The sequence below is a fragment of the Anomalospiza imberbis genome, chromosome 2, assembly GCF_031753505.1.
Source record: "Anomalospiza imberbis isolate Cuckoo-Finch-1a 21T00152 chromosome 2, ASM3175350v1, whole genome shotgun sequence".
In the NCBI taxonomy this organism is placed as follows: domain Eukaryota; kingdom Metazoa; phylum Chordata; class Aves; order Passeriformes; family Viduidae; genus Anomalospiza; species Anomalospiza imberbis.
Genome location: NC_089682.1, coordinates 99,264,297 through 99,275,112, shown reverse-complemented (window position 1 = coordinate 99,275,112; position 10,816 = coordinate 99,264,297). Strand labels below are relative to the sequence as shown.

At 36.5% G+C, this 10,816-nt stretch overlaps 1 long non-coding RNA gene across 1 annotated transcript; it reads left to right on the top strand.

Moving 5' to 3' along the window:
* Positions 1–5,305: 5,305 nt before the first annotated feature.
* Positions 5,306–10,497, top strand: LOC137469555 (uncharacterized). Its single transcript, XR_010996581.1, has 2 exons — positions 5,306–5,887; positions 6,847–10,497. It is a non-coding gene; the product is annotated as an uncharacterized lncRNA (long non-coding RNA).
* The last annotated feature ends 319 nt before the right edge of the window (positions 10,498–10,816 follow it).

The following is a 10,816-nucleotide window of genomic DNA, read 5'->3' as shown; positions in this document are numbered from 1 at the left end:
TCCAGTGCTCTGAATGAGCTGTTCTAATTCACTGAATTAAGTACAAGCTTTCCTACTTTTTAGATTAATTTAGTACATTTGAAGGGTGCCCAATTGATGTTGAGATTTTTTGTGTTGTCTTACAGCACAGGAAAACACTGTCCACGCTCCATGAAGTGTTTGTGTGACATGCTTTGCTGCTCAAACCTGCCTTTTCATTGCAGTCACTCAACACAAGCTAACGGCAATTATAAGTGTGTTTTTTACATGGATGCTTCTTACAAATCATCTGAAATTGCTGTATCATATAATTTGAAAACTTAGGTTCCAAGTTTGCCTGCTTGTTTTGAATTCAGCCTGGTAATGCATCCATCCAAGATTCGTTTCATTGAAACTTTGCATCCTGCAAAGGAGGAAACCTTTTAAAATTCTTTTTTATCACCTTTCTTCTGTAAACTTCCTACTGGTGTGTATTTTATTCCCTGCTATTACCTGGTGACATTCTGAATGGTTGAAAAACACCTGGATCAGAATGGCTTGGTTTATTCTCACTTTAAAACCAGCCCCAGTCAAAACCAATCTGTGGTTGTATGTCATTCAACATAAGAAAACAGTGTCCCAGTTGCACTCTGAATGGATTCCATACAGATTTCTGTCATTATCAAATTATTCTCTTCGTATGATTTCTTGTTGGCTTGCTCTGTCTTCCTTGTCTAGCTCTGCTCTCCATCTTTTTGCTACTACCTTAGCCAATGCTTGTCCCTGCAGTTCAGTCAAATCCTTAATAACAGTTTACAGTGAAATCTTTTGTCACCTGGAGCAGCATCCTTGTTTCAGTCAACAAACCACACATCCTGCTGGCTTGATTTTCCTCAAGACAGCTTTTCAAGATTTCCATGGAATAAAAGGTAACATTTAGGAAGATATTTTAATTTCTACTTGGATGCTAAAGGACATGAGGAAGATGTTAGCTGTTCAATGGCAGTATTGTTTAAAACTACATTTGGTTGAGCTACAAAACATTTGAAGTAAAGAGAATCAGTAATTCAGATTATATTACAGTCTCTGCAAAACAGTAAATTAACAAGAATGTCTCTTTTAGGCAATGCCTATGGCCAGTACTATTCATATTTTTCTTTCTCTTAAGACCAGTCATACACTACAGTTGTACAAACGCACAAAGTAATATAAAGGGCTAGAGACTTTCAGTGAAACGCCACATTTACTCTAATTCAGCTTTAGGTTTTTTCATGTTGCAACTAATGAAGATATAGTCAGATTTAATCCTGTATTACTTAACTGGTATTACAACCAGCACAGTAAGTTACAATGAAAAAATTTATATTTAGAGCAATTGGAACAAATAACAGAAATTTGAGGGGTTTCTGGGAAAACAAGTGAAATTTGAAGAAATACTATTCATCATTCTGTCCTGAGTGGAGCTGTTTCTTACTGTATTGGTGTTAACAGCACTTGGTTCCTTTAAAATGAACCTGTTAAGTCAGACAAAGTAAAAGTTCTTGAGGAAGATAAAATAAGAAAGCTTCATCTTTCTCAAATGAGCCAATATAGCTGTAAACTTATCCTTGGGGAAGATGAACCTTCAGTTTTTGCGGACTCTAAAGAGGTCAGCGTAGACCTTTATAAATGCACTTGTGTGCTTGTTACACAGGTACCTCAATACTGCAATCTTACAAAATATTTTTTTAAATTTAAATATGCCTGTGTATGTTTTATTCTGAACCATGTTTTAACTTTGAGGATATAAAAAATACAACAAAAATAGACTTCAGTGATTTCAATCATTATACGAATTCTCTTGAAATCTAATGGGAACTCTGATGAGAATGATTTCAAGAACCTATACCACCTATACAATCTATTTTTCCGATTAGATAGTTATTTTTTAAATCCTTCTATATGTGTTAATGTTAAAATGTATCTGAGTGATTGTACTTTGTTGTTGGTTCGAATGAAGATTAACATTTTTTTCTTCTTCTTGCAGTAAGCTTGTAATCCTGAGATCCGTTGATGTCTTTGAAAATCATCTCATCTGACCCTGTGGTATAGTGTAGTAATTTTGATATTATAGTTTTAATTCTTGAATTCCAATATTCTTCCTGCTTTGTTAGCAGAACAGATTAATTTAGTTTCTCACCCCTCTCTGCCAAAGATTGGAATACCATATTTAGCAAATCTGTCTGGTCTAGTTGATGAACTGGATTTTAATATTTCCTTATTAGCAAATAAAAGAAAAAAGTTTGAGACATACTCTCTTCAAAGTTCATTTTTCTGAAAAGCATCTACAGTAGACCTCTTTGTTTTATTTTGACCTCTTGGATACTGAGAGAGTATAATAGCCTTTTTACCCTTTTAGACTATTTTATTTTTCTGTATTGCAGATGCACATAAATTTTTTTGTAGTAATTTGATGGTTAAAAATTTTCTTTAAAAACTCAAATCTTCTAATAACATCTAGTGTATTCTCTTTATCTGCAAAGAAAAGGGAGAAAAGTAATTATGTTAGAGTTCCTCCTGACAAGCTGAGAAGATTATTGGAAATCAGAAATTTTGTTTACAGGCCCCAGAACTTCAGTAGTGCAGATGTGTTTTTCCTAGTTGCTGAAGAATGACTTCTGTTTCTTAAACCTAATGTTCTTTTAAATGCAAAAGGAAAATAAATACTAGCTTCTCAAAAATGTTTTTGTGATAGTCTGCAGCCAGACAGGGTATGTCCCAGCTCTAAACTGGATATGTCCCAGCATATAAACTCTTCTCTAACCAATAATTTGCTGTCTAGGGAAATGACAAAAGTTTCTTAGGTTTTAAAGGTCATAATTTATTCTTTGTCTTGCACAAAATTTTGTGCAATAAAGATACTTTAGCCAAAGAGAAAAGATTTCACAAAAATGTGTATTGATCTGTGCATGTAAGAATCTATATCCTTTTGCTAAAGTCAGGTGCATGTTGCTAGTGCATAGTGTAGCTGAGTTCTGCTGAAGCACAGAAATGCCTTTAGGGTAAAACCCCTCATTTTTATAGAGCTTCCCAGTTCTGCAGAGCTCTGCTGCATAAAAGCCAAGAGAAGTGTCATTTCCATTAAACTACCTTGTTCTAACATGAAGAAATGTTCTTCCTTTCATTTTCAAACTGTCCTTTCTCTGCTTTAAAAAAACAAACAAACAAACAAAAAAAAAACCACAAAGAAACCAAAAACCACTTATGATTTCATATGTGGGTTTTTTTGGGAGGTTTTCTTTTTGCCTCGAGAAAAGCCTTGTATTTTCTCTTTCGGCTACTAGAGGGCACTATGAGTACACAAGTGAAGCAAAAGCTGGGACGTGCTCCCATTTTAATACTACAGTGATATTTTTCCTGTTTCAGTTCTCATGCTAATATTTGCATTTCTTGCAAAAACCTGTATATATCTCTACTATGTCAGCAGAAATCCTATGTGTGTGAACTGAAACAAAGTATCTCTCTGGATTTAGGTACCAGTGACAAAATATGACTCCAGGTGTTTGAATCTGAATAAAACAGAAGAACGTTTCTGTGTTGCAAGAGGCATGTATCTGTTGCCTTTTCTGCTCTGGGAGTTGAATTAGGTTTGATAGACTACACTTGAACTTATAGAAGACTTTGGGTAGCTTCGTCCTGTTTGTCAAAGCTTTTTGTAAGAACTAATCTTTTAAATGTGTTTGTGGTCTGGAATAGGGAGAACTAAAACTTATTGCTGGAAAGTGGAGGTGGACAGAAATGGCACACAAGATTGGATTTTCATACAAACTACAAAAGAAATCACCAGCCTAACATAGTTTAAATAAATTCCACCACTGTAGCCTGTTATATTTGCTTTATCATAGACTCAAATACATCAAATAATTACTACTATAGGTCCTCCAACTGGTGCACTGTAATTATACAAAACAATTTTTCAGCTGTGATGTAGAAATACTTGTTTATCTTTGTACACCCATTCACTGTCTCTCACTGTCTTGCCTGGGTGGACCAGGAAGCTGCTGGTAGCCCATGCATTGGAACACTGGGTGTGCAGTGGAGCACTTGGAATTCTGAGACTGCAGTGCCCATGCACACAAATCATATATAGGCCAACACCATGTAGGACATGTATGTAACTCATTCTGTGTTGTTTTCTATTCCCTTTCAGTCATTAGTGCAATGTCAAAAAGTGCTGAGCCACTACAGATTTTTTTACATTCCTCCTAACTCAAAAAATCAGCTGTGTAGAGATTATTATATGCTCTCCTTTTTTCTTGAAGGGGGCCACTGTATCAGCACCTGTGGATAAACATCACAAAATGCTGCAAGACTTCCAAGGAGTCAGTGTCTTTGAATTCACCTAAAGAAGGAAACTTTACTTGCTAGAATTCATTGTGAGAAGAGAAATTCTGGTTGTAAAAATGACTTGGTTTTATTTATCATGATTATTTCTTTGCATTCTTGCTGCTCTCAGAGAGGTATTAGGTAATATTTAAAATGATACATCCCTTGTGTGATCTTTCTACCCATTAAAAAGGAAATCAAAGAGTATTTTTAATACAGTTTTTAATTATATTTTCTATCTACTTTCTCTGTGGTAGTGTTTGGATACTATTTATTTATTTGCATGGTTCTACAATCTTCAACTTTTTCCTTGGTGCTATTTTCAAAACTCGCCTATTGGTTGTACCGTCCTTCACATATTAGGCAGAAAAAAAGTTGAGTAAGGTTAAGTAGAATTAGAATTTTTATCAAGAGCACAGAAGTGTCCAGTAAGCAGCAAGTGAGCAGGTGTAGAAAACTTCCCTGCAGCATAGCATTTTGTACAGATGTTCAGAAAGGTGGACTTTCTATACCTGTGTAATTGAAGTCTTAACCATCTTTCAAACAAGTTCTTACACTGAAGGCAAATGTTACCTGCTCATACTTGAAAACTTTGCTTCCATACATTGCTCTAGTAATGAATTTGACCTGGATATGGAATCATAACTGCTTATGTACTTGAACACATTTTGAATAGGTTAATCTTTCTATAGAGAGATTAAGAATCTGATTTTGCAGCTACATCCAAAAGTACATATTCAGTATCTGTGGGGTAATCTGCCTCTTTTTAAAATACTAAGTTAATAATTGGTGAATATTTATTTCCAATATTCAGAAATTTGGACTCTGGTGGTCCTACAAGTTACTTCTGTTGGATTTTTTCTTTGTTTTCTTTTCTTTTTTTTTGTTTTATTGGGGTTTTTGTTTGTTCATTTTTGGTTGTTGTTTGATTTGATTTTGGGTTTGGGGGCGATTTTTTTTGGGGGGGGGATGTTTGTGGGGGTTTTTTAATTTTTTTTTTTCCCAGTGGTAAAATTTCCTCAGTTATTTTGCAAAACTACCATTTCTTGTTTGGGATTTGGTATTCTTTGTTCCCAGAAGCAACATTCTGTGTATTGTGTATTTAGATATATTAATGTGATGTAGCCAAATTTATCTTTGAGAATATTCTGTTACTGAAAAATATGAGATTAAAGAGCAAAAAGCAATAGCTGTACACCTTTATGGTGGAATAAGCAAAGTGCTGGTCAGCAGACTTGCTGCCTGACCTGAATTACAAAATAAGTTTTCTATTAGAAGTATTTTATGGATGTTGGCAGTACAACAGAATGATATAGAGTGCTTTTTGCTGTCAATATATAATGAAAAATTAAGGAATGTAAGTCATATTAGACCTTGTTAAGTTTCAATAGGTTAGTTCTCTCTGTTTATGCAGTTTTGTATTGGTGGACGCCCACAATATTATTTGCATGTCTTCACTAAATTTATGTTCTAATAACAAGAATATCAAAATAATTTAAAATATATTTATTTCTTCAGTTTCTGTGTTGAACTGTCTCCAGACATCCTTTCAAATGAATTTAAAGTAAGTACTATTTCTTTTCCATCCTTGTTTTCTGTAATCCATTCTCTTCTAAAAATACTGAGGTCTTTGCTCTTTACTGGCTCTTCTCTGCAAATCTACCATGTATTGAATTTTTTAAAGATAGCTTACCAGGAAAACACAGAATAAATAGAGAGTAAGTTACAGAAATTTGAATCTGAAATAACTAAAAGATTAGCCAGGAGAATTCAGTACACTACCATTTTTAAGATGGCAGTATATCATGCTACAATATTATCTGTAGATAAGCTTTTGTTAAACTTTTAAAGTAATTTGAGTAGGTAATTACTAGTGTGTTAGTATTCTAAGTCAAGATTGATGGCACCTTGATTGGCTGTAGCAGTTACTAAAGTTCACATTTTATGACCTCCTTAAAAATATTAATTTAGAAGCTTATGAGTTACACTCTGGAGTCACCCTGAATTAACAAATACTGAGCTAGCTTTTAGCATTTGAATCTTTCTCTGAAATAATTTCTGCCCACTGTTGAACTTTATAGTGTTTTTCAAGAATCCATTTTTTTAGATAAAGCAGTATTAATGCTTTGATGGCAAGGACTAAGTTGGGAAAAATGTTCTCATAAATAGTCTTGTTCTGTGCCAGGATCAGAGAGGACTGTGGCTGGTCACTCCTGCCTGTCCCCTGCACTTGACACAGCAGGTATTTGAGTGATAATGTAGTAATTGAGGAACTGGGCTATGGTTTAAAAATGGGATAGTACAAATGAATTACCTCCCTAATCTACCAGATGACTGAAAAGATGTTACTGGTGGGGAATGCTGGGACAGGAGTGAGGAGGTGATATCAGTAGGTCTCTTCATCCCAAGATTCTTTTTCAAGCCATGCTACATTCACTGAAAAAACCCACACCACTGTGCTCTTCTTGGTTACGTATGTTTGGCTTCAACTCTTGGTTTGTCTCTTCTCTTCCCCTGATTCAGGAGCCAGGACAAAACATTTAATAAAACCTTTAGTGAGAAGAAGGTGGAAGCTGAAGTGCTTCCACAGAAGATCAGAAGAGCAGCTGAGAACAGAAGCCTTGAACTTTGCACAGGACTCAGGACAAGCACAGAACATGATGTGCTTCAGCCGTGACCCACTAAATTGAAAGCTGCATGGCCCTGCGTTTGAGCTGACTCTGGACCCATTTGTGTTCTCAATAGCCTTACAAACAGAGACTTTGCTGTAGGAGCTGTGACTTGTTTTGACATATCCTTCAGTGGTTCTGATGGGGGGGAAGGTAGACTCAAATCAGTCAACCATCACCTCCAAAAGAGGTGTGAGAAGCCTTGATTTTTGTCTGACTTTTAGGACTTTCTTTTAGCTTATTGTGAGTATGGTAGCTTTGTGTCAAAGGCTGTGTGACTCATATGTTAGTGCAGTGCTAATGAAGCAGCAGCAGGGTTTCCTCCTCTACTCGCCATTGTGCAGCAGAACCATTGTGCTTGCACTTGCTTGTGCTTGCACTTCCACTTCCTAGAACTCAGCTTTGCCAGCTGGGTGAAGCAGCCCTTAGGCTAGGTTGGAGCAGGATCCATTTTTCCTAATGGATCTGTGTAGAAAAGGTAAATCATTGGCAGGGAACAAAGGCAATTCTGACAGCATTTAGGGACCTTAGTCAAGGAACGCAGCAGGTGGGAAGAAAGCAGAGTAGGTGTAGGGATGTACTAAGCACTGTAGGACTTGAAATTAGGTTGGATGGTAGAAAGGCTGGCTTTGTTTAAATTTGTTGGGTGTTGGTGAAATAAACTACCAATATTAAAATTCTAGAAGGAGGTACTGAGGCAGGTAGAAGCTGAGGTTTCAAGTTCTTGGCCAAACAATTGTTTATGTGCAGGTTTCCTTTCCTGCAGTCTACCCTCTCTCTGCCACACATGTGGGTAGCCTAGTTTGTTGCAGACAAGCCATGCTGTAAAAGATTTGGGAAGTACTGCTAAATCCAGAGAATAGGGCCAGGAAATACTGATTCTGACTAGTATTTTCACAGAAGCTTCCATTTGGAACTTTAGAGTATCATCTAAGATACCTAGAAGTAAAGAGAAGCCTCACTTTAGTGATTACTTCTTCGTGGCATAGTGATTGCAGAATTTAGTGTTCCTTGTTATGCGTCCCTGTGGAGTATGTTGTGTCAACAGTCAGTTTCTCTTTTGAAAGACTACTTATCCAGTCAATGGGTATTTGTGTGTTCAAACCTGTTCATCCAAGTTAGGTAGGATAACATCAACTAGTCAGTTAATGGGACTTTCTTGTTTGTTAAGCTGTTTAACCTGTTGGCTGAGTGAAAAAATTGTATGATGTTGAGTTATTGTCATGGAACAAGGGAATCATCTTTCATTATCCTGGCTGCAGAGTAAGATGAAAGGTACTGGTCTAAACTCTTGTGGTTACATTAACAGGAGCTTGTGTCAGTTCAGCCTTCGAAGCGGACACTTTCACAGTGCAAAGAATTGCAGTACTTAACTCCTTTCAGATATCTCTCCAGCTGCACAAAGAATCAATGGTCTTGTCATGACAGTCTTTCTCAGAACTGATTTGTAACTGTTCTGAACCTCAAAACTGTTAGGAGCCATCCCTTATCTGAGGTTGTGTATGCTTTCATGTCTGCTTTCTAAAATCAGGTAATCAAAACCATTCAAAATTAATATATTTATGTGAAAGGAAAGGTAGACTGTAATCTTTAGTCTTAATCAGAGTCCAAAAATCACTATGAAAAGTAATTATCTACTTTTATCTCCATAGATCCACATTCAAATCTCTAAAATATCCCCAAATACTGTATATACTACTACTTGCAAAAATACCCATTGTCTTTTGAAGAACTCAGCATTTTGTTTGTTTTCCTCCAAATGTCTGAACAAAGAATGAATAGTCTTCTCTAACAATTCTGTTTAGTATTGGTTAGTGGTTATAGGAACAATGTGTTAGAAACCCTCTGCATGAATTTTAAATGGTATTTTAGATTGATGTGGGTATCCTAGGACCTTCTGAATTTTATTTCCACCCCAACAAACACATGAATGGTGAGAAAAGCCCATGAATGTACTTGCAACACCAACTTCTTCCTATAGCAACTTGCCTAAAGATCTTGCAAGGTAGTAGACTGTGGTGGCTTCCAAATAATTTTATGTCATACAATAATGCTGTGGTTTAGTTGCTGCATATCCAGCGCTATCATATTTCAGTATGTCTTCATAGCTTTTGCTTTTAGTAGAACTCACTAGAGACATAGGTAATTTCAATGTCTTGTTCCCTGTCGGAATGCTGGTACTCAGTCTCCTGGTCTACATAAATACTAGTAAATTAAACATGGCTGGGACCGTTCTCTGATGCTGAGGTCAACTGGCATGGAACAAGTCTCACACACACTATTAGGCTTCAAAGCAGGACAACCATATCCACGTTCTCTGCTGGAAATGGTCTGTCTTGGGATAGCTGATCTGGGTCTCTGAGGTGCTATGGCCTAACAACATAATAGTTGTGGAACCCACAGTAGGGTTCTGGTGCCTATGATGTATGCTGGACCTGTTTGTTTCACTAATTCAGATGTGTCAAGATTCAGATGTGTGATTGAGTTACCAAGCTTAGTCTAACAGTAGGTAGTATGATTTGTTTCCGCTGGTAGATGAAGGGGCCTTAAGGAAAATCTGTTCTTTTCAAAAGCAGTGACAATTGTCAACAATGTTCTGCAAAGAATTCATCCTCTCAAGAGACAAATATCACTAAGTGAAAGAGGGAATGGGTACTAAAAAAATAAAAATCCTAGTACTTTAGCTAATGGACAAATGCAATTAACAATTAAATTTTTGTAGACCATAGTAACTACTGTATTTAATGAAAGGTGTAAAATACATGGTGGTCTTGTGAGATACAGAGTTAGAAGAAACCTTATTAAGGAAAATTAATAGTAATCTTCAAGCTGAAATTCATGTGGGTGATTTTATTCAAACTTTCCTATCATTAGTAATATCTGAAGGTCTCTTGAACAATTTCTGAGTATTACCAACAGTCTTGAAAATTAACCTAACAGTAATGCAGTGGTGTAGTTGAAGGGGCAAGCTTCGATACTTTTCTGGCATGCCTTCCTCTAGAATTTCAGTTCCCTATATACTGGCAGAGGGGGAGCTCTACAAAGGTAATTCATCCTTTAGCCCTTCATGTGTAAGTATGCTTTTGGCACAATACATCACCTTAAGTATTATACCTTCTGCAGTAGGATGGAATTCTCTGACCTGATAATTTCTGCTGCCAAATTACTTGCAAGTACATTGTGAAAATATTTTCTGTGTCTGCATGTATTTCATCAGCCATGCTCTCATCTGTCAAAGTAGATGGAATGATTTAATTGCCTAATCAGCTTTCCAAGTCTCCATGCGAGCACAAAAACATCACAGTGAGTTGTAGAGTTACAAGGTTGGTGTATAAGCAATTATTAGACATACCTATTAGAGTTTTCCCAAGTTCCTTATTGTAGAAGGCAGCAAGCGTGTTGGATTTAGCTAGATTATAAGCATGGTTATTTACTAGCAGAAGCTGATGTTTTTCTCTCCTTTATTTTTACATTTGAGAATAAAATGCAATTTATATTCTGTGCATCATCTTGTGGAAGTTCTAAATCACTTCATGAGGCTTTCAACCTGGGCTATGTCATTTATCCATCAGCGCTCAGTCCATTTAATCCAGACCTCTCAGCTGTACAGACCTAGCTCCTGTTGTGAGTGATCGGCCTGCTTGAGTGCTCCCAGCTTCTCCTGTCACATCACATTTGCATAAAAGAGGACGGATAACCAAATTTGAGCACACAAATGAAAATGCTAAGCGCTGAACCTGTCACAGTTGTTGTTCAACTAATTGTGAAAAATTTGATTTGCTGGCTTTTCACTGTTTATCATGTGGACCCCCTTCTCAAATTTG